Below are 21914 nucleotides of genomic sequence, written 5' to 3'. Positions count from 1 at the left end.
TGGAAATGCATCACCTTGTTTTAAGGTCCCCAGCAATTTATTTGCCGTACAGAGTGACAAAAAAGAGGAGAAGTAGAGGTCTGCATCCCTGAGGCACCTGGAGACCCTTCAGGACTGAGCCTAAGGACACAGGCTGCCTTAGCCAGAGAGATCTTCCCCTGGGCTGCCAGCTTGTCTGGGGTCTGCTCCTTGCTCAGATCTTGCTGGCTGATGGATTTCCTCTGCATTAGTCACACAGAAGGGACGGGTGTCAGATCCCTGACCTTAACCACCGAACACTGGGGTAGCTCATAGAGCTGTTTGTTTGTTGGCCTGAGCACTCAGTGTTCACAGAGCACCCCTTCAAGGAAAATTCATGCATCTAGTAGCAGAGATCCAAGGAAGGCCAGCTCCTTCCTCGTCAGTGTGTCCTTTGGCATGCACAGAGCAAACTGGTAACCGAGCAAGACCAGAGGCTTGGGTACGTGGTGATGGATTCCCCTGGGCCTGAACAGGAGGCATGGCAACTCCATCTGTGAGGCATCCAAACCCTGATGGCAGCCCAGCATGTCTTGTTATTCTCCCTCTGCCTCTTTTTCTCCTTTCATGGTTTTGTGAAAAGGACTGAAACACTCAACTTTTTAAAAAGAGTCATCAGAGCAATTAATAGACAGAATAAAGCTATCTCAGATGGCCTAGAGCCCACTGGGGAGGGGGAGTCATCCAGGTGGGTCTTCAAGCTCAGTTTAGATTGAAGTGATGTGTTTCTGTCTGAGCTCATGCACCTTCCTCAGCCCCCTGGTTTTAGTCCCAACTGCGTAAAATCTCAGATTGCCAATGTCAAGGGGAATTGCCCAAGGCTGGGGTAATAAAACTAAATGAATGGAGCATGATACGAAAGCATAATGGGGCTAATTTCTTAATTGCAGAAAGGCCTCTCAACACTGTTTTGACAGCAAAAAGGGTCATTTACATCTATTTTAAGCCATGTAAAAGCCTGATCCTCATTTACACACGTTGAAAAGAAAATATAATATGTACCACGACTAAGCCCTTTCCTACTGCCAAAGTGATGGAAAGAGACTTTAGTGTAAATAAGGCTCAGGCCTGTTTTGAGCTCCAGCACCACGAACGTGCTAGTGCAGGAGCAGGAAAGATGCCAAACGTATTTATTTTGGCCCAGCTGGGTGTTTCTTCAATTTAATGTCTGCAGAAGAAAGTGAACGCACACATTTTGGCTCTGCCTTCCACGAGAGTCACCAGAAGTGTCACTTCCCCTCTCCCAAGCAGGGACCAAGGACGTGTCCTGAGGGCCACAGAGGATGCTCTTGTTGGGCAGCACCTGGGGCAGCTGAATGAGCACTTTTGTGGCCAGGGTTGCGAGCTCTCCGTTTCCAGCTGCTGAGCTGCTCCCAAGGATCGGCAGCAACTTTAAACCAGGCAGAAATCAAGAATGCAAAAGCTGACAACCTCTGTTTGTGTCAACTAAAGAAAACCAGTGCTCTGCTGGCTGCCGGAAATGGGCTCCAGACCTTCTCCTCAGGTGGAGGAGACATGGAGTAACTGCTCAAAGATGTGAGTAGTTCCCTAACCAGGACGATGATGACAATTACAGGCTGATAGGGGCTCAGTATTTACATCTCCTTAACCAGGCAGGCTCTAAACCCTATCAGAGTCTGGGAGAGCACTGTTCTTCCCTGAGAACCCTGGAGGAGACTGTGATTTATCGTGGGGCACGGGGGCAAGTGGCTGATCCTCCAGAGGCTCAGTAACACAGACCATCTGCACGCCGACTGCGATGCAGCTTCTCCCCATCCCATTTTCTCTCCGTGTAGGACAAGGAGCAGCCTAGATCTGAAGGGAGGTGCAATTTTAAGCAGGGCTGACGTGCCTCTGTGCCAGCGTGGGATGGATTAGAATTAGTTTTTGCTAATTTGCTCCACATGGAGCTTTCAGTTTGAATTCTGTCTCCTGAATTAACAGGCAGACCACCCTCTTGGTGTCCTGACTGCTGGCTTTCCCATTGCGAGGGAAGAATTTCTCATCCATCCTGTTTTTCCTGTGGCTCAGGCAATGTCGTAGCCACTGCTCCAAGGAAAGGAGTGTGTGTATTCAGCTTCCTCAAACCCCACAGCTGATCCAAACTTGGGCAATCATTTCAGAAAACAGTCACCTCTGAAGTTTGGGAGCAGGAAGGATGCACAGACTAGTGATTACAACGTCCTGATTTTTTTGTTTGTTTGTTTGTTTCTGTGTGAATCCCAGATTGTCCTGTTCAGGAGGCAATTCTTAGTAGTCTTGCTGCTCTTCTTAGCAGAGAACCCAAAATAAGTCTTGCCAGAAAAGATCCAGGGTCTCTGTTTGATTTTTGCAAGTACTCAAGAAACCAGCTTGTGTGAATTTTCCTCTTTCTCAGGATGTACTGACATCCTGTGTGCCTTTGAATTGTGGTTTGAATCTCTCTGTGGTCAGGTTACCATCTGAGAAATGAGTAACTGTAATAACAATCCCTCTCATGTCCACAGCAACCTGGGTACATTGTAGCTACCTAATTACTCAACAAAGATCTGGACATTTCCAGCAGCTTCTCAGTCATTAAGAAGCTGTTCACTTGGAGCCATAACTATTCCTGAAAACATACTGATGTTTTGGAGTACTTCTAGGAGCGCTGTAGATGTTCAGGAGCCCCATATGAACGTCAGACAACAAAGCTCTTGAACCAAAGACTTGCTTCCTATAATATGAGTCAGAATGAGGCTAAATGTGGTGATAGGAACCCAAAGTATCACCAGCAAGGGCTGAATTCTGCCTCGAGCCACTCTGCTGTGTGTGAATCTGGAGCAATTTCACTAGAGGTGAATGAATAAACTCAAGTGAATAAAGCTAAAGATGCTTTTATAACGTTGTCCCATTTGCCTGAGAAACAGTAACATTTCTTTCTGTCTGAACTTTCAGAGGGCTCCCTATTCCATCCTTGCTTTTTAAGATTTTTGGTTTTGTTTTGATCCCAGCCTTGGAGTAAGAGCTAACTTTGTGCTCCTGGATTCTGCCTGTGATGAATGGCGTTTTGTGTTAACTGTGGTGACATGTTTGCAGGCAAAGGCTGGGGAAAGCAGGAGGAACAGAGTTTCTCTGGGCTGTTCCAAGCTGGTGTGTCAGATTCTGGTTTCGGTCTGTGTGAAATCTCACCAGTGCTTCTGCAGGGGTTTTATAAAAACTGTCCACAAGTTTACTCCCTCTTTTCAGCCAAGACAGACTATCTCTAATGGTTCCAACTCAAAAGCTTTCATTCTGTCATTCCCAAGCTGGCATACTTGTCTTGGTTATTTCAAGGCAGGCATCTTATAATTGAATTTCTACGTTTCATTCCTCAAAAGCCTTTTTTGTAGCCCCCAACTGAAAGTGGACAAAATTGGTGAACTATTTTCTTGGTTGTCTAAGCATCTTTAAAATTTGTTTTTACTTTGAGTGGGGGGAATTGATCTTTGTGCCTTTCAGTTCAGGGCAACAGCAGCAAAGGAATCATTTACTCACCTACTTCTGGGCTCTACCTCTTTCCCAGGGCCAACAGAAAGTCAGCCCAGCTTCTACCTCTGTCTGCCCTTCCTCCTAATTTTTATTACATGCTCTTGAAGTCAGCCATATAGACTTTTTCGCTGAGGGGGTGTCCAAGCCTGGGTGTTTACTGCTCCTCCATCCAGACTGGCAGCAGGTGTTCCTGTACAATGGGTCCAGCATGGAGGTGTCTTGGCAGGTGAGTGTTTCGCCTGTGGTTTTCTCTTTTTCCTGCCTGCTGGAAACAAAATAAAATGAAAATATACCTCTCGCTTTGTCCTGTGCAAGAGATGGGAGTGGGCAGGGAAAGGAAGAGGGCAGGTTTGCTGTGGGGCCCTGATCCATGGTGCAGGGTGTGTTCCTGAGAGCACAGCTCTGTTGGATAAAGGCATGCAGAGAGCCCAGTGCTGGCACGCTGGCTCTGGACAGGGCTCTCGCTGGAAGGGCAGGAAGAGGATCAAAACCGTGTTTCCCCAGGTGTCCTGTTCTTCTCAGGCTTCTTGTAAGGAGCATCTTCGGAGGCGTTGCTGGAGATGTTCCCAGGAGCGTTTGGCTGAGCTGATCTCTGTGTTTCACCTGACCTTGTTACTCTGAGTTTACTCACAGTGTCACCTTGCTGAAGGTGCTGCCAGAAAGCGCAGGCTGCTCCAGGGCTGTGGGCTGCTCTGGAGAGGGGAAGGACACATGACAGACAAGCAGCGATGGTATTGAAGCATCCCAAGTCCTGTCTACAGGCTGCCCACTTAAACTCACTCTGCTTTCCTTCTCCATCTGTAACTGAGCAGTCTGAAACTTCTTTTGTTTGTGTTTTACAGCACAAAAAGCTCATGCAAGCTGGAAAGGCTTTGTCATTATTTCCCAAACACAGAAATATGTGTCTGATACATGGTGCTTTTTAGAACAGCATCCAGTCAGATGGTGGAGAATTCATCACAGCCCAGGGTGAGTAATTCCAATGGCTCGTTACTCTTTCAGTTACAAACTGGCACTTTTTTTGCAGTCTGAATTTGTTTAATTTTAGTTCCAGCTATTGGATATTGATATGGCTTTTTCTGTTAGACTAAAGAGAGTTCTGTTATAAGAGATCTCCTCTTTAGTAACTGCTCTTCATTGTTAATAAGATACATCTTCCTCTTCTTTTACAAACTAAATTATTAAGCACCTTCAGAATCTCAGTATCTCAGTGTGAGCAGCTGAGCTCCACCCCACAGCCCTCAATCTGTACCTTCAGCTTCCTCCTGAATTCCTGCTTGGATACTACTTGGCTGCCCAAAAAGTCCATCATTCCAGTTGAGACCTCTGTGTGGAACTGGCAGATCTGCCACACCTGCAGGGGCACCAGATGCAGGTACCTGCATTTAGGCACCTCAATCGAGCCCTCAAATTCCAGAAAAAGGATGTAAGACCCATTTCCCCTAACTCGAACCACTGACAGGTGCAGTAGCAGACCAAACCTGTCACCTGCTTTCCTGAAGACACCTTGCTCAAGGTTCTTAAGTGTTTTTTTGGTAACTAAGTCAACACTGATTAAGGTGCCGGTGTCCAGAAGGTGACTGTGGTGATGCATCTGCTCTGGTTGTAGAGCCTCTGGTATGACCGAGAGCTCTGGGCTCCTGTCAGCTTTGTCTCTGTGGTTTGGGAGGAAGACATGCTGATGGTGTAGGCCCATGCCCTGCTTTGCAGGTAAAATCCAGCAGAGTTAAACTGTTTGATGCTGATTATTGTGGCCTCAAGGACGGAGTGTTGTGTCACCTTCTGTTGTTGGGTAACTTAGAAATTTTCCCAGCCTTTGTGTTGGGATATTTTCAAGGATAACCACCAGCCATGTTGTCCACCTGGAAGTCTGCCTGGAGGGGACCTGAACTGCACTGCCAGATTTCTCATGGCTCTTCAGAATTCCTGGACTTGGGACGGCCCCTGTTTTAATGATGTTTTAGAGCTGTTTGACCATATCGTGGCTCTTTGCAGTGTAATTTGGGTTTATATACAGTGACTGATCGCATGCCAGGAGTTTTATTATGGACAACAAATGTCATTCAATCAACCGCAGAGACCAAACAGCCATTGCTGAGCCTCAGTGCTCAGAACAGTGCTGGATGATTCCAGGCATGCCAGATGGGACCTACCACCCTCACTCTGCTCTATGGGAGTAATCAGCACGTGGATGGGCTGCAGATCCCCTTGCCAGTTGTGCTGGGTAGGAGCTTGTTTCAGGCCCAACTAGAGCGTTCTGCTGTCTGGAATGGTTTGAGCACAGGAGGCTTTTGCAGTGTCCAGCGAGTCGACCGAGGTGGGGCTTGATGTGAAGTCCTTGCTGTCAGAGTGCAGCAGCAGAGTGGAGTGCCTGGCTGTTCCACCAGACTGTATCCTCCTCCATGCCAAAGGTGTTTTCAGCTGATGCAGCTGTAGAGAGGTAGTTTGTCCTCTGGGGCCCATGAATCAAAGGCTCCAGGAGATCTCTCCCCTGTGCACTGCTGATAAACCAGTCTGTCTTCACCACCACAGTCCAAGGCTCAGAAGGATGTCTTGGAGATACTCTGCTTGCAAACCCCCTTTTCAGGAGCAGCCAAGCTCTGCGGAGCACATTTAGTGAGCACACAACTAAATGGGACGTGAACAGCCTGATCATGGCAGGGTAAAACACACAGATTCATTGCTCAGGTGAGGAGGAAGTGCAGCAGAGCACTGAGAGAGCCCCAAAGAGCAAGCATGACTGTCTACAATCCATGGTGTGAAACCTGTGCTATAAATAACGGGCTGATGGAAACCAGATCTGTTCTGCATATGTTTGCCATTTCTACTCCAAAGCAAGAAACTCGTTTGCAGTGAAACGTTCATCCATGGCCATGCTTTGGCCTCTGCTCCTTCCCCAAGGCATGTGCTGGTCCTCCTGAGACCCTTAACAGGAAGTTCTGGGCACAGCCTGGGAAAGGCATGTGATCTCGTGGAAGATTTCTGATGGGCCACTACAACGTGTAAGGGTAGGCCAACATCATTTGTTTGATAACAGAGCTTCTCTCTCTCTCACTTGTTCCTCCCTGCCCCCATTTTACAAATAAAACACTGGGATCCAAACTAACTTGTCTGAGGGCAGAAGATGGCTGTAAAAATAAGTGCTGCTGATATCAACACCCAACAGTATTAATATTTGATATTTTGGTCTCTTCAATCTGCCAGCCAAGTAAAGCAGAGAAGGCAGGACTTGCCATGTATAGTTGTCCTCAATGCTAAATCCTGCGGTGAGCCATCAGAGCAAATAAATTCATTTCTCTCTTATCTTTGTGTTCATGCAAATCACCACAGCAGTGGAATTAAACCTGTGTAAGGCCAGGGTGAGTGGGAAGCAGCTTTGGAGAGCCCAAGGAGAGCTGAATTTTGGCTACCAGTTTGCAGGGAGTTAAAGAGAAGGAAGCATATTCCCTAAGGCAGAGACCCATTTGGAATAAATCTGCTTGCTGGCTGCACTCCTCACTCTGGCAGTCAGCTCGTTACAATTCAGGCTGTTTTGCAGTACGGTCAGCTTTAACTAATAAAGATCTAGCATGGTACCTTGCTTATCTCACTAGATGGAGAGGTGTGCTGTGGCAGTGGTTGCTGGAGGAGGAAAAAGAGAGAAACAGGTTTGGCAATTCCAGATCAAGCCATTTCAGTTTTTTAAAGGTGTGTGTACATATGTGTACACAACACACAGACACACACATGTGCATTCTGCTAGTTGTTTCTACTTAATTCTTCCACTAAAAACAGTGGTACCAGAGGCCCCAAGTGCCAGTCCCCAGGGATAGCTGCATTCCAGGCTACAGGGAGCTCCAATAGTGTCATTGCTCCTGGCTGGGTACCAATGCACAGAGGATTCAGGGTTCTTCTTGCACCTTGTCGGCATAGAAACATTATGACCCTCCCTTCCCAAAGACCATGAGTAGCTGCAATGTTAAAACCTGATGATTTCAGTGCCTTACCCAAAGCCTCATTGTGAGGTTTATTTTCAGTGACATCAGTGGATGTTTCCCCAGCTCTGAACTAGGATTTAAAAATCCCAGTATTAATAAATGGCAGCTCTTACACTTGGAGGATGAGGCATCACCCACCCTTCTGAGCCAGACCCCCACAGAAGGGGAGAAAGGGGAAAAACCTGATTCTCTCTCCTTTTTTTGTTCCCAGACTGCTGTGGCTCAGTGTTGGTGTGTTAACTTTGAAGTGCTGTAAGGATCCACTGGATTTTGGCACCAGCCCTCGGGACACGTCAGCAGCTTCACTCTACCCTCCTTGCCATGCTGGTGTTCGTCAGGGACCCTCTCCGTGGTTCCAAACCACACCCTGAGCTGAACACAACATCCTGCCCACCACATTTAGATGCTGTAACTGATGCAAAGAAAGAGGAAAAAATATTGATATCACTTGATTAATCAATTGGTGCAGGTGGCAGCACGGAGTCTTTGTTGTGCCTTATAATGTTCCTTCCCCTTTCTTGTGTCACGACAAGGATGCTGTTGTGTTTTGCTGAGTCCTTCCTTGCTTGGGGCCAGTCATTTATCAAAACAGATTTCCATCTTGGCCTAATAATTCATCCCTTATTGCAGCCCTCACTGCTCCGAGGGCCCTTTGTTTCCTCTTATCACAGTCTAATTATTTGGTGAAGGAAAATTTCTGCCTGTCTTGGGGCCAGTGGCCAAGAGTTCAAGAAAACCTGACTCCCAGGTAGGGGTGTGCTTGTGAGAGTGGGAGAGGGGCTCCCAGGGGGTCAGACCCAGATGCTGCTGTGGCAGGGGGAGCTTGTAAGAGTCCAGCAGGTCCAACATGAAACACAAAGTCTATTTTTTTGTGGCTTAACCTTCCCTTTGTGCATTTGTCACAGCCAAATGTGCTCCCCTGTACATCACACCCACACATCTCCCACCACTTTCTCACACACCCAGACACACTCACACTCTCACACATGCTCTTGAGAAATCCTGTAAATTGAGGGGTTTGGTCTGGTTTGTTTTTGGTTTTTTTTTTTCTTCCTGTAAAAACCTGGAACAGAAAGATAGTGAGAATTTATATTCATACAAATGTGGCCAGTGCTGGGATTCCAGAAAGGAGGATGAGTGGATGGATGAACAGATAGTACTCACAGTAGCATAATTAATAATAATGACAGAGAGGCACCCTGCTCCTATTAGGAGCACATGCAAAGCTTTAATCAGCTCTGTCCACCATCCAACGGGAGACTTGAACTAAATCAATCGCTGATTTCCATCAGAAGGGTTCTTCTGACCACACTGGAAGAGGGATTCCCTTGGATCTTTATTTCAAAAAAAAGGAGAAATTACTAATTTATTATTAATTTATGTAACTTTATCTAAACCAGGATAATTTCTTTGTTTTATTCAATGACTCCAGTGCAGCTCTGAGGCCATGGAGGATGTTTCAGGGAGTTCCCCAGTTTGCTTTCCCCTGCATGAGCATCCTTTGCTCCTCAATCTGCTGCCTCTTGAGCTCAGTGCAAAGCTCTGAGATAGCCCTGGACAGCCAAGCTGGGGAGACAACCATTATTAAGAGCAGCAGGGCTGCTTGCAGTCCCTGTGCTGCTGCTGTCTTTGTACCACACTCACTCCTTTATAAAGCATTTTGGACTCACCTGGAGCATGGGAGGTGCACTATAAAATCAAACTCCCTCTCAGTCTGTCTGGCAGCTATTCCCTGACTCTGAAAGCAGCAATAAATTCAGCCAGGCTGGTTATGGCCACTCATACCACCTCAGAACTGTTCTTTAAAGAGAAGGTCTAAAGCCTCGTTGCTTTATTAAGCATTTCATACATTTGAATTGTCAGTTGATGTATCACATGCAAAAGAGACAGCGACTAGAATAATAACCTTTCCCAGCATTTCATTTTGAAGCCCCATTTACCTGAGCCTAGCTGCTTCCAATGAATATTTCACATCATGTTTCTCCTCCACAAGTGCGCTTACAACTTATGAGGCAAACACAAATGTTTTAATTCTGACAAAATGAGCATTTTTCATGCACCAGCCTCGATTCGGCACATAGTTTTGTGGCTAAATGGCTTTCTGATTATCGTGTCTCAGGATATTACTTCAACTGAAGTGGTATGAAATGTCATTAAAAAGTAATGTTCCTCTGCTTTGACAATCATATTAGTAAACACTGGAGGCTCTGCAGGTTATATGTCAGGCGGGCCAACACTAATGGGTTTATTAACATATACAGTAGCACTTTGTCAAACCTCCTTGTTAATCTAAATTTGCAGGTGACAAAAAGAAAGGGAGCAGGGAGCAAGAAGATGGTATTTAAGTACTGTTTAGGTTGGGCCACAAGTTAAAGGAGCCAGGACACCCTGAGCAAGGTTGGATGGTCCCAGGGCTGCTTCCCTGGATTCCAGCAGTCCTTGCCCCCAGGGGAAAGTCTTCTCTGAGCTGATGGGGAGCATACACACCCATCTTGGAGCTGAATGAGTGCAGTGGAAAGGGCACAAGTACCTTTGGTTCGGGGTGGGGGTGAATAGCTGCATCCCCATCCGAGTCTGGCACAGGAGCAGCCAGAACTGGGGGCTGCTGGGCAATGTGTGCATGTCAGGGAATCTGAGGGGCAAATACAGGAGGGCAAATATCACAGGGGCACGGGGATAAGGATGTCAGGTCCCAGGGACAACTAATCTAAAGTGTGTAAAGATATTTGTGCCACCTATAAATAAATTTTTGGGGAGGGTTCAGGCAATATTGCCCCGAGTGGTGGAGCTGTGTGGCCTTTTGGAGGTGATGGAGTGCTGAGGTCAGATCTCCACTGGGGTTCAGGCAGGGGAAGGATGGACACCTGAGCTGGAGGAGGGGATGTGCTCTCTTGATGTGGGTAGAGAACACCACTGTGCCTTGAAAACCCTACAACAACAAAGTGGCGTGTGCAGGGCTGACTGCCTGGTGTGGCCCTGCCCAAGTCCTGACAGCAAGGTGGGAGCCTTAAGGACACCACTGAGTCTGGGGACAGCTGAGGTTTCAAGTTGTAGAAGACAAACCAACATCTCCCTCCTCAGAGGTCCTGACTCGGCTGAGAAGAAGGGAAGTCAGATGCTGAAACTGGTACCCATGGGCAGACTTCAGTCCCCATGGACAGGTAAAGCCTGGAGAGATCTGCTGCCACCTCTGCATGCCCCAGACACCCTGACAGTTGGGATCCTTTGGGATCTATCACATGGGGTTTTTTCCCACAGGGGACAACACAGGTCTGGATGTGTTGGCTGTTCCTGGGACAGTGCAGGGCTGTATGTGGCAGAGTGGTCAGGTATGTGTGTAAGGGTGTCCTGAAGCCATGGGGTGGATCAGTGGGGCTTGGCAATCCTCCGGAGCATCATTTTTTGGTTCAAGATGGAGCTTCCATTCCTGGAGCCACCTGAAGCCCTGTGTGCCCCGGAGCCTGGCAAGACGTGCATTCCTGCTGTGCAGAGGCACCAGCTGTGGGTGTTGTCCCTGACCAACTCTCATCATTTTGGGAACTGGAAGCCTGAGGTGGACTCACCCAGCTGAGATTGCAGCTGGTTCCATGGCACGAGTGCTCTTTGCAAACAGGCACAGGGCTGCAAACGCTGCACAACCCAGCCTGGCAAACCCACCTCTCCTTCCCTGCCTGCAGCAGCACCTCTGGATCTGCAGCCACTGTCTTCACCCTCTGTGCTACTTCAGCAGCAGGCAAAGCAGAGGCTCTGGCCAAGAACATCATCCCAGAGATCATCTCTTCCCCTGCCCCTCTTCCTCCAGCCTGCAACCTTCCCCTGCACCCATCTTCCTGCTGCTCCTCCTCCTATGACTCCAAAAATAGACCAGTTGTGCCACTGTGACACAGGTACCTGTGACAGAGGAATGGATGCTATAAGCCCTGAGAGTGGATCCCGTCAGTCTGGTGGTTTCTGCTTTGTTGGCAGATAATTACGATGTGGAAGGGAAAAGTGTTTGCCGAAAGCAGGAACTTAATGGGGTTTACAAAGAACGCTTTGTCCAGGCAGCTACTGGAGTTAATAAAACTCAGTTTGGGCTCCATAAAGCTCTGTAGAGGTTGAAGTCTGAGTTCTGCTGAGTGCTGCCAGGCTGGGAATTTGGGGCTGGCGTTCATGATCACTGTCCAATGCTCCATGGAGAGCTGTGGGGTTACAAAGGGTAATGAGGACTCGGGGTTGTACGGGAACAGCCTCTGAGCATCCCAGCCCATGAAGGTTGGAGCCAAACTGTTTGTTTGCCAGCCAAGGCGTTTTGTTGCTGGATTTCACAGCAGTCAGATCTGTGCTTTGTGACAGCACTGCAAACTCCCAGAGGTCTTGTGTTCTGGGGACTCATCATGATAAAGTGCATTTGTCTTCATTTGGTCTCTTCTAGCTTAAACAGTCAGCAAGACTCAGGAGCAAAGAGGTGAACAAGGGATGTGGATTTTTAATGCTGTGCTGTTATTTCTATTTTTGTGATCCCATTCCCAGTGCCCAGGTGGGACATTAGTACAGGGTGTGGGTGCCAACCCATCCCAAAATAATCATGGACCCAAAGATGCTCACTTGCAGCACCAGGAGCTTCTGCCTGCACTTGCAGCTGGTGGTTGTACTTGGTCCTCATGAGCTTTGAATTTCTCAGTCTGACACAAAGGCAATGGCATTTGAACAGCTGTTGAATAGGCAACTTTTGGGGGAGGGAGTTCCTACCCTTTTCTTGTAGGAAAAGAGTTCCTCCAGTAGCTGCAGCGGAAAAAAAAAAAATTATAAGAAAAAGGAAGAAGGACCTGGAGGCAACAGGTCAGAAAATAAATAAAGAATGAGAAATGAAGTTATTTGGAGAGCAGAGTTATTTACTTTGAGAGCCAATTTTTTTTTTTTGTTTTTTGGGAAAAAAATGTGAAAAAGTACTTTTCTCCAAAGATTTCACTTTTTTTCTTTCTTTAAAAACTCCAGGCAAATTTTTGGTGTTGCCTCTGCTCGGGGTTTGCAATTTAATGACCTTGTTATGTTACAAATCCTGAGACTCCACGACTCCTACTGCAGTCCATCTGCCAAGCAGTGACTATTTCTTGACCTTTTAAAGAAAGCCAGAGATAATGAACCATTTGGACCGTAGGATGCCCTGGTTGCTTGGAATAAAATCAGTGTGGCTGTGAATTTTGGAGAGGAACAAACATGCAGCCCCGAGCCAGCAGTGCAGCCTGTGCCTTTGTGGTGATCTCCCACTGCAGAAACAGCCATAAAGTCCTTTAAAACAGTTAATAAATCAGGGCTCGTGGGCAGAGTGAGACCTGGGCTGCACAAGGGCTTCACAAAGTGTTTTGAAAGGTCCAGAGAGGGAGGATTTGCCTGGCTGCCTTTGAGTTTCAGCTTGTAACTAGTGAATTTTTCTCCTTCAAAATTCTCTGGTGAAAACAGCTCTGGTGAAATGTGGATGCTGAAGAGGCTGATGCTGCTTGAGGGGAGCTGGATGTCAGCATCTGCTTTCCCTGTTGTCGATGGCATTGGAAATGTGCAGTGTGTGCCACACATTTTGCACCTCAGGTGTTGGAAGTGCAATGGTATAGGATGTTCCTTTCACCAGTGTTTTCTCTGGTGGGTTTTAGTTCTTCTCTGTAATTCTTTTAGGGAAAGATGTCATAGTTGGTCTTGATTAAACTTTTAGTTTAATGTTGATTAAACCATGGTTAAATTATTCACGTGTCTAGCTACTTGTGCAATGCAGCAGGAGTTTGTTGTAACAGGATGGGTTGACATGCCCAGTGTTAAAAACTTGCTGTTGTGCTCGTTAGTAATGAGCATGGAAGAATAAGCAAATAGGATGGCAGAGGAAGGCCTTTCTTCATTCCCACCCCAGCACAAATGGAGCTGTCATTTGAAATGAAATAGCATTGGGTTTATGGTGATTTTTAGCCACAGATCTCACGTCACAGCCTGCTTTGCTGCCAAGGAAACACGGGCAGGCTCGCTCTCCTCTAATGGGGAAACCCAAAGCCTTACAGAATGTGGCCACTGCCTTGGTGGTGGCACAGAGCCAGGCAGAACAGTCGTTTAGTGCCATAATGAGTAATGATTCAGCTAAGGGAAACCTCCAAAGTCAACGCTCATAAGGAAAATCCCAGGGCTGTTTTGGTGGCTGGCAGACTAGAAGAAACACCAGGCTGAAGGGATTTCTCTGAGAAGTCTTCCACTCTCCACACAGTGTTGGCTTTCTTCCTTTGAAGCTGAAAATCTTGGCACTTGTATAACCCAGCCCACAGTGCCAGAGGCACGTTTGTATTGGTCGCTGGAGGATCTCCTCGTTGCCATCATCCCCAGGGATAAAACATGGACATTAGGAATGGATTGGAACCCTGGTTGGTTCAGACCTGGGGTCAAGGGGTGGCTGGGTTAGAGCCACACCCTCAGCTCTGGTGGCCTGAGGAGGAGCAGTTGGTGGAGACTGCCTTTGCATTCCCAGCATCTCCCTGCTTTGCCATGCAAAAGCTGAGGGTGGGGAAGAAAGGGAGGAATATCCTGCTGGGGATGGGCTCAGCCCTGCCATGCTCAGAAAGCTGCTGTGGGGCTGGGCAGGGGGGAGCTGGCACAGAGGAGGAGCAGATAGGTACAGGGGGACCGTATTACATCTCTGCTAACCAGTAGCTGAGGGAAAATCTGGTCGTCATGGAGGTGGTCACACTTTACAGAAAACTGAAGCCATTTTTGAGCATGGTAAGTTAGGAGAAAGGATGAAATGGTGTGAAGGAGGAAAGAGTGATCCTAGCACAGCCCTGCACTGTGCTGCTAGCCCCTAGGAAAGCTGCAGAACTTTGATAAAGCCCCAGATCCTGTAATTCTGTAGTGTTGCCCAGAGCCCTGTCTGTCCCTCTCCTTGCTCAAATGGGCACCCACTGGCTTGACATTCCTGGGCTGCACTGGAGTGGTGCTGCTGGCACCGAGCCCTCAGGTGTTGGGCCATGTTGGGGTCCCCCCAAACCGATGGTGCTCCCCCATCACTGCCTGGGGCCCTGGTTTCTGCTCCTCTTCAGGGCCCTGAGGCAGGTCAGACACCGTTCTCTTGTCTTCATTATCTGCACACCAACAGGTCCTGCTGGCTGGGTGATCTACACCTTGACATACACATGGGTTTCACCCAGCCTGGGTGGGCTTGTTGGGTAGCAGAAAGTGTTTCCCAGAGTCTGTGCTGCTAAAAGGCTTTGGAGGGGTTGGTGGGGCTCCAGGCAGTGAAGGAAATTTTCCTGCGCTCACCCTCAAGCTTGGCAGGCTCCTCAAATCCGTTTTTTAGGCCAGCCTTTCCTGGGGGAGTCAGGACTCAAAGCCATGGCTTGTTCAGCTGAGGGTCCTTCAGGACTGGGGGAGTCTCATTCCAGGGACTGGAGGTGCTGGGAGGAGGATTGAGCTGACTGAGGAGCCAGCTCCTCTCACAGCTCCCCCCTTACCCGCTCCAAAGCCTCAGCTTTAACTCACCCCTCACCAGTCTTGCTTTCCCACACCCTCGTCCCAGGCAAGAGGCTGAACACCAGTCAGGGTCTCTCCCATCACCTTATTTCACGTGAGGGTTGAGCTTCCTTGCTTGCACCCCACCAGGACACAACTCCTGACCGGGGTCTCATACCCAGCAAGAGCTGTGACCTCTCAGGGGCTGACACTGGGTTTTGTAAAGCCCCTTGTCTTCCTTTGGGCATCCCTGGTGGGTGGGGGGACTGCAACACAGCCCTTGTGAAACAGAAACAGTGCCTGGGGAATCATTTGGTCCTCGTTAGCAGATGCCCAGTAGCTGTTTTGTCATTTTTCTTGTTTGTCATAAAAAATAAATGGAGTTTAATAGATGATCTTATGGAGCAGGTTTTGGCAACAAAACAGACCGTGTCCCATTATCAACTTGATGTCTATAATTTAAAGCAAGATGGAATATGAAACCATTTCTAGCTCAGAGGAGGGAGAGCGAGACACAGATTTAGGTCTTGATTGTGCTGAAATGAAAACCAGCACGTTCTCAGATGGTGTATTAAATCAGGGATTCTATTTTATAGAGTCCGAACTATGAACAGCCTTTTCGAGAATTATTAATCACACCGTTTATTTCTTTGGTTTAAAAAATTTGGGGAGCGGATTTCTTTTTGTTTCTTGGTGTGTTTTTAGAGCTATCATGTGCAAAAGAGCAGCCCTAAACACCATGGAAGATTGTTTGGAGGACTTTAAGGGGATGAGCATGACAAAATCACACCCACTAGTAGAGATTAAAGGATGCCCTGAGAAGCCTTCAGGAAAGCTGCATCTGGTGGGGAGAGCTGGGCTCAGGAGGCGAGGGCAGGGCTGTGGTGTGGTGGTGGGGAGGTGAGTGGAAGAGGCAGTGATGTGGCTGGAGGTGTGTCACCGGGATGGTGACAGCGTCAGGGGGCACGGTGGGGACTGGGGGTGTTAGCAGAGGGTGCTCCTAGTCTGGCCTGTGGTGTGCTCTCCTTCCATCCAGGCTGGAATAACCTGGCTGTTGCTCTCTTAAACTGGGCAGTGAATTCTTGCTGGGGTCAGAACCAGCTCTCTGCTCTCAGCACCGTCTCCACCCTCCAGCAGAGCTGCCAAGGGCACAGGACTCGATGCCTCACTGCTGAAAATCCCCACAGCTCTACTTAAGCTGGAAGAGGGATGCAGATTTCTGCCAAGGAAAGAGAGAGCTCCCAAGTGCATTTCCTCCCTCCTCCCGTTGTGTAAAGAATCAGACTCCCCAGCTTTTGGAGCTTGCTGCAGTCTGCCCTGGCTGTTCAATTCTGGTTGCAGCAGAGCCAGTGTAAATCCAAAACAGTTCTAGGGAAGTCAGTCAAGTTCCTGGAGGCTGGAGGAGATAGGAAACTATTTGCAGCTTGTCTGTAGCTGCTGACATGACATACAAAAAGCTGGCTAAAGGCAGCACGATGTGCTGCAGGCAGGCACTAATCTCTGCTGTTAGCAAGTGTTCTGACATTTCCTATTATCACAGCCTCTTCCCAGTTGTTTATAGGACAGCAAAACTTTAATCTTTTCAGCTGAAATGCATCACCCATGTGCTGTCCATGACACCCATAGTGCCACCAGGTGAAATTTTGTTTTTCTCGATTTTGCTATGACCTAGGAAGCTGCCCAAACCCCAGCTGTTCAAAAACAGCAAATGATAAAGCTACAAAGTCTTGTGCCCTGGAGAAGTTCAAGGCAGGATTCCTCCTGCCTGAGCAACCCTTTTGCCAGCCTGGAGAAGAGAGGGTTCCAGGGAGACCTTAGAGCCCCTTCCAGTACCTAAAGGGGCTCCAAGAGAACTGGAAAAGGACTTTGGACAAGGGCCTGCAGTGATGGGACAAAGGGGAATTAATTTAAGCAGAAGGAGGACAAACTTAGGATTTTATGAAGAAATTCCTGACTGTGAAGGTGGCGAGGCCCTGGCACAGGGTGCCCAGAGAAGCTGTGGCTGCCCCTGGATCCCTGGCAGTCTCCAAGGCGAGGTTGGACAGAGCTTGGAGCAACCTGGGATAGTGGAAGATGTCCCTGCCCATGGCAGGGGAATGGAATCTTTCTTCGGGGTCCCTTCCAAACCAAATCATTCTGCAATTCTATGAACAAATGACCCATCAGGGCCTATAGGAAACCTACCCTCCTTCTACAGCAAGAGGCCATACACTAACGTGCATGTCCCAGAAGGCAAACCAACCTTTTTTTTTGAGCTAAAAAGGGATGTTTTACTGGAAAACCGAACCAGTTTGCTTTGGCTGTGCTGTCCCCCATCCTCATGGCAGCTGCGATGAGCTCTCCCCTCAGTCTCCTCCAGCTGAACAGGCCAAGTGCCCTCAGCTGCTCCTCACACGGCTTCTCCTCAAGGCCTTTCACCAGCTCTGTGGCCTCCTTCGGATGCTTTCTGACAGTTTAATGTCTTTCTTTTACTGTGGTGCCCAAAACTGCACACAGCACTCAAGGTGAGGCTGCCACAGTCCAGAGCAGAGTGAGACAATCCCCTCCCTGGCCCAGCTGGCAATGCTGAGCCTGATGCCCCCCAGGACAGGGTTGGCCCTCCTGGCTGTCAGGGCACTCCTGACTCATGTCCAACTTGCCATTGACCAGGGTACCCAGGTCACTTTCCACAGCTCTGCTTTCCATCAGTAGTGATGGAGACCTTGTGTGGGTTCTCCCTGTCACTGGTGAGCAGTAGGTGCATCTCCAGGGGCAAACAGCTGAAGGGCACCGAGTGGTTGTGCTGAGCTAATGACAATCTCTGGTATGGGAGCTCTGAGGATTTCCTCTGGTTTGTGCTCTGCCCCCAGAATGAGTAAATAAAAGCCTCCTCATTTATTTATGATGCAAATAGCAACTGTGCATTCAGCTCTAGGATTTATTATTATTTATTTAGAGCCTCTTGTCTCAGAGGCACTGGCAGTTTGCATGCAGGGGGCATCTGTCTGCCTTTATTACCCACAAACAGATGTTTTGCTTGCTAGGCTTTGGCTGTTAATGCTGTTGAAAGTCTGCTGTGGAAATGGAAATCCTTCCAGGGAGACACAGATCCCTTGGTCCTTCCTCTTCAGAGTCCATAGCAGCAGCTCAAGGTCCCCCCAGCCCCTCTGAAAATCCCAGCCACAGTGTCCCACTCTCATGGAACAGCTGAACACTGAGCTCCTCTGGACATGAAGGTTTCTACTGTGATAGCAGCAAAGGGGGATGGCTAAAATCTACTTGCTGTAGGTCCTCAGCAAAAAGCTAAAGGGAAGATGAGTAGGAGATGGATATGGGCAGGCAGGAAAACAGTGAGGTAGTATTTGGCTTAATATATTAGTGATGGCTCTTGGGAACCCCTTCCTGTCCCCCCACAGTGGGAGACTGAGTGTTGCTGTGTGCCAGAAGTGCTGGATTTGTCTTGTTCAACAGCCAGACACAGAAAGAAGCTTTGTTGGGTTCCAGGATACCAGGGATTGAATTGATGCTGTCTCATGAATGTTATCCCAAGGCACCTTTAAACACTCCTGCTTCTTCTCGGGTTGGTGCTGATTAAGTTTTGGCACCTGGCTTTAGGAAGATAATGACACCAGTTTGGTCCATCCCAGGTCATCCCCTTGGCTTTGACAGCGGATGCAGCACAAGCATTCCTGCAGACAGCACCCCATTGGTGCTCCATGGCATGGATCAGCTCCAGAGCTTTGCTGAGCACCCTTCTGGGCAGCATTTCCAATGAGTGCAAAGGTGGGGAGGGGAGGCCTTGTCCCAGGAGATGGATGAGCCCAGAAATGTCAGATTGGGGTGAAGGAATTCTGTCCTTCCCTGCTGGTCACAGCTGTGGCACTACCAGAGGACTCTGTGAGGAAAGGCACTGGCAGCTCACCCTGGCCCCTGCCACCATCTCATTATCCAAGTCACCCTTGCTGAAATGTCTCTCTTTCAGTATCTCTTCTTTGTAAAATGATGCCTCAGTCAGGGTTTTAGAGGTAAGAGTTGAGGTTTTTTTGAGATTTCATTTTCAAAAAGCTGTATTTATCCTTTCATTTGACTGTCTGTCTCTCAGTCTTAGGGCCTGTGGGTAGGAATTCTTTTCCTGGTAGTTACGTGGTGCGTTTCTGCAGAGTAATTTACATCCATTAAGTCTCAGAACTGTGAGGTATAAATAGAAGAATTAATTCCCACTCCATAGCACAGCTGGCCAGCTTGCAACAGAGGACGACTCAATCCAAACCTAGATGATCAAACTTAGCACCAAAATGAGTGACCAGAGGCCCTGGTCAAAGCTTGGGCTGTTGTAGGTCTTGGATCTCCTCTTACAGACTGAGAAAAGGTTGCTGTTAATTAAGATAGATTTTGCTCGGCTCCTTCATTCAGGGCAGGATTTCCAGGGTTTTCCAGGGCTTCACCCATTCTCATGGGTCTTCACTGAATTCTTCCCCAGCTTCTCAGCCTACATCTCAAGGTGTGCAGCTGCCCAGGACCTTACAGACAGGATCCTACCTAAATTCTGGATCCTTTGTGCAGGGAGCCACCTCAGTGGTTAGTGGTGAAAAGTGAAAGTCTTTTAAATGAAAAGTCTTTTAACTAAAAGTTTTTTAGAGTTGGAAAATTTGAGCAAAGGGGAATGTCTAGGAGCCCCTGGGCTTGGAGAAGGCATTTAGGGTTTGGAGGGATAAGAGAGGCCAGACACAGATAAGCAGCAGAGTGGTAGACGTTGTGCCTGCTCTGTGTGTCCCAAGACGTGCACACACCCGGAGTGATTTGTGGAATTTCTGAAGAAACCTGCACAAACAGGCCTTGGTGACCATCAGAGTCTCTCCAAAAACACATTAGGAGCTGTACAGGAGAGTTGGGATGGGCTTTGGCTCTGCAGTGAGGCAGGACCCAGCTCGTGGCTGTGCTCCATGAGCAGCTGGGATGCACCGATGGAAAACCCTGGTGCAGCACCAACTCCTGGGGCTGCCACGGATTCTCCAGACACTTCTGTCTCTGTGCTTGGACTCAAGCCAGACAGAATCTCGTGGAGGGGCTGCGATGAGTAGGGGGTAACAATCTCTTTAGAGGGCCGTGACTAGCAGCTTTCATGAGCTGTCATTTCCCATTACAGCTGACTCGATGTGGAAACACAGCGCAGAGTCCTGGCAGGAGATGTTCCCTGCCTCCAAGTCCCAGCCAGCTCCATCCACACTCTCCTCCGGCTCTTTGGAGACTGAGCCTTGCAGCTTGAACTGGCTGCTGGACTCACCAGCTGCAGGACACTCAACTCGTGATTGGCAGCATGGAGAGGGAGTCAGGAGGACCAGGAGCTGGCTGTGCAGGATGTGAGGTGATGTGGAGGATACGAGGAGTTCTGCAGTACCTAACCTGAGTGCAAAGATGCCAAGTGCAGGAACCTTCAAACAAGACCTTATGCATGGGAGCTTCCTGCCAAAAGGTAGCAAGGAATTTGATGTCAAAGCAGAAATTTTCTCCAGCTGTCTTGGAATGCAATATCCTCCTGAGCTGGCTCACATATCACTGTGCAGAGATCAGCTGTCCGCCCATCTACCAATACCTCCCAAACCTGGCTCTATTTCAGCGCTTGTGGGATGTTGTACAAAAAGAACAGGAGGGGGATTGAGTGTCTCTGCTTCCAACTGACCATGGGGCAAAGTGCCTAAATCTAAGCCTAAGGATGGAGCTACACCCTATGTGTATGGAGAGTTGCAGGAGTTCTTGGTGTCATGTCTGGTTGGACATGGGTGTGGTGGTGCTGGAAAGGAAGGAGAGCTTGGAAAAGGAGTTTCCAGCAGGGAGTAACCAAAGGAAACTGGTAGTTTATATGCCAATAAATTGGAACTGAGATTACTAAGGCAGAGAGTAATTTTTACACCCTGGAGCTCATTCATCTGCTTCATTCTTGGTTTGGGTGGTTGGTAAAGGAGAGGATGAGGGCCAAGGGCTGGGCATGGAAATCCCCAAAGCCTGTATCTGACAGAATTAGTCACTGTTTTCTCTAAGCAGTGTGTGGGCAGCTCTGGGTGAGCACTGTGCCCAGTGTGATGGCTGGTGCTAGCCAGTGCCCAAAAACGCAGTGAGTGTGTGTATGCATGAGGGAGGAAAAGGCTGGCAGGAAGGACGAGGTGGCAAAGCCTCACTGCTCCAAGGCCAGGCTGGAGATGGAATAGAGAAGGGGGGGTGAAGCACAAATGACACTCCTGCAAGACTGAGCCCTACAGAGACAGCTGCTCACTCCAGTCACGCGGGGTCTCCCCACCGGCAGCTGCCTCGAACCTTCCCTTTCATCCCTCCAATCTTTATTTCATTTGATTAATAAAAAACTTCTTCTCTCAGCAGAGATACTGGAGCACAGCCTACGGGTTGGGAGAAGAAGGAGGAAATAGCTGCAGCTTGGCTTCTCCTCTCTGACCACCAGCCAGCTCCCTACCTTGGGATGGATCCAGCAGGAGCATGGGAGCTCACATCCAAGAAACCCCAGTGCTCTGCCAAGGCCACACAGGTAGCAAAGAGCCTGATAGAAAGTCAAGTGAAACATCTGGGAGCCCTTTTTTTTCCCCCCCTGCTGCCTCCACTGTGTTTCAGGGCAGGGACTCTCTGATCCTCCGCACAGAGGATTTGCCAAAGCTCCAAGTGCTCCAGTCTCCCACACAAACACCCCTGTGCGCGTAAGCTCACGCCCGTGTCCGTCTAGGAAATCTGGATCAGAGGACAGAAACAATATTCCAAAGCAAGATGTCAGTGGATTTATTGGAACCACAGAACGGTTTTTGTTGAAAGGGGCCTTTAAGACCATCCAGTTCCTTGCCCTGGGCAGGGACACCTCCCACTATCCCAGGCTGCTCCAAGCCCCATCCAGCTTGGCCTTGGACATTTCCAGGGATCCAGGGGAAGCCACAGCTGCTCTGGGCACCCTGTGCCAGGGCCTGCTCACCCTCTGTGTAAAGAACTAAA

Source organism: Corvus cornix, chromosome 18 (genome assembly GCF_000738735.6).
Source record: "Corvus cornix cornix isolate S_Up_H32 chromosome 18, ASM73873v5, whole genome shotgun sequence".
NCBI lineage: Eukaryota > Metazoa > Chordata > Aves > Passeriformes > Corvidae > Corvus > Corvus cornix.
This window is presented reverse-complemented; position numbering follows the sequence as displayed.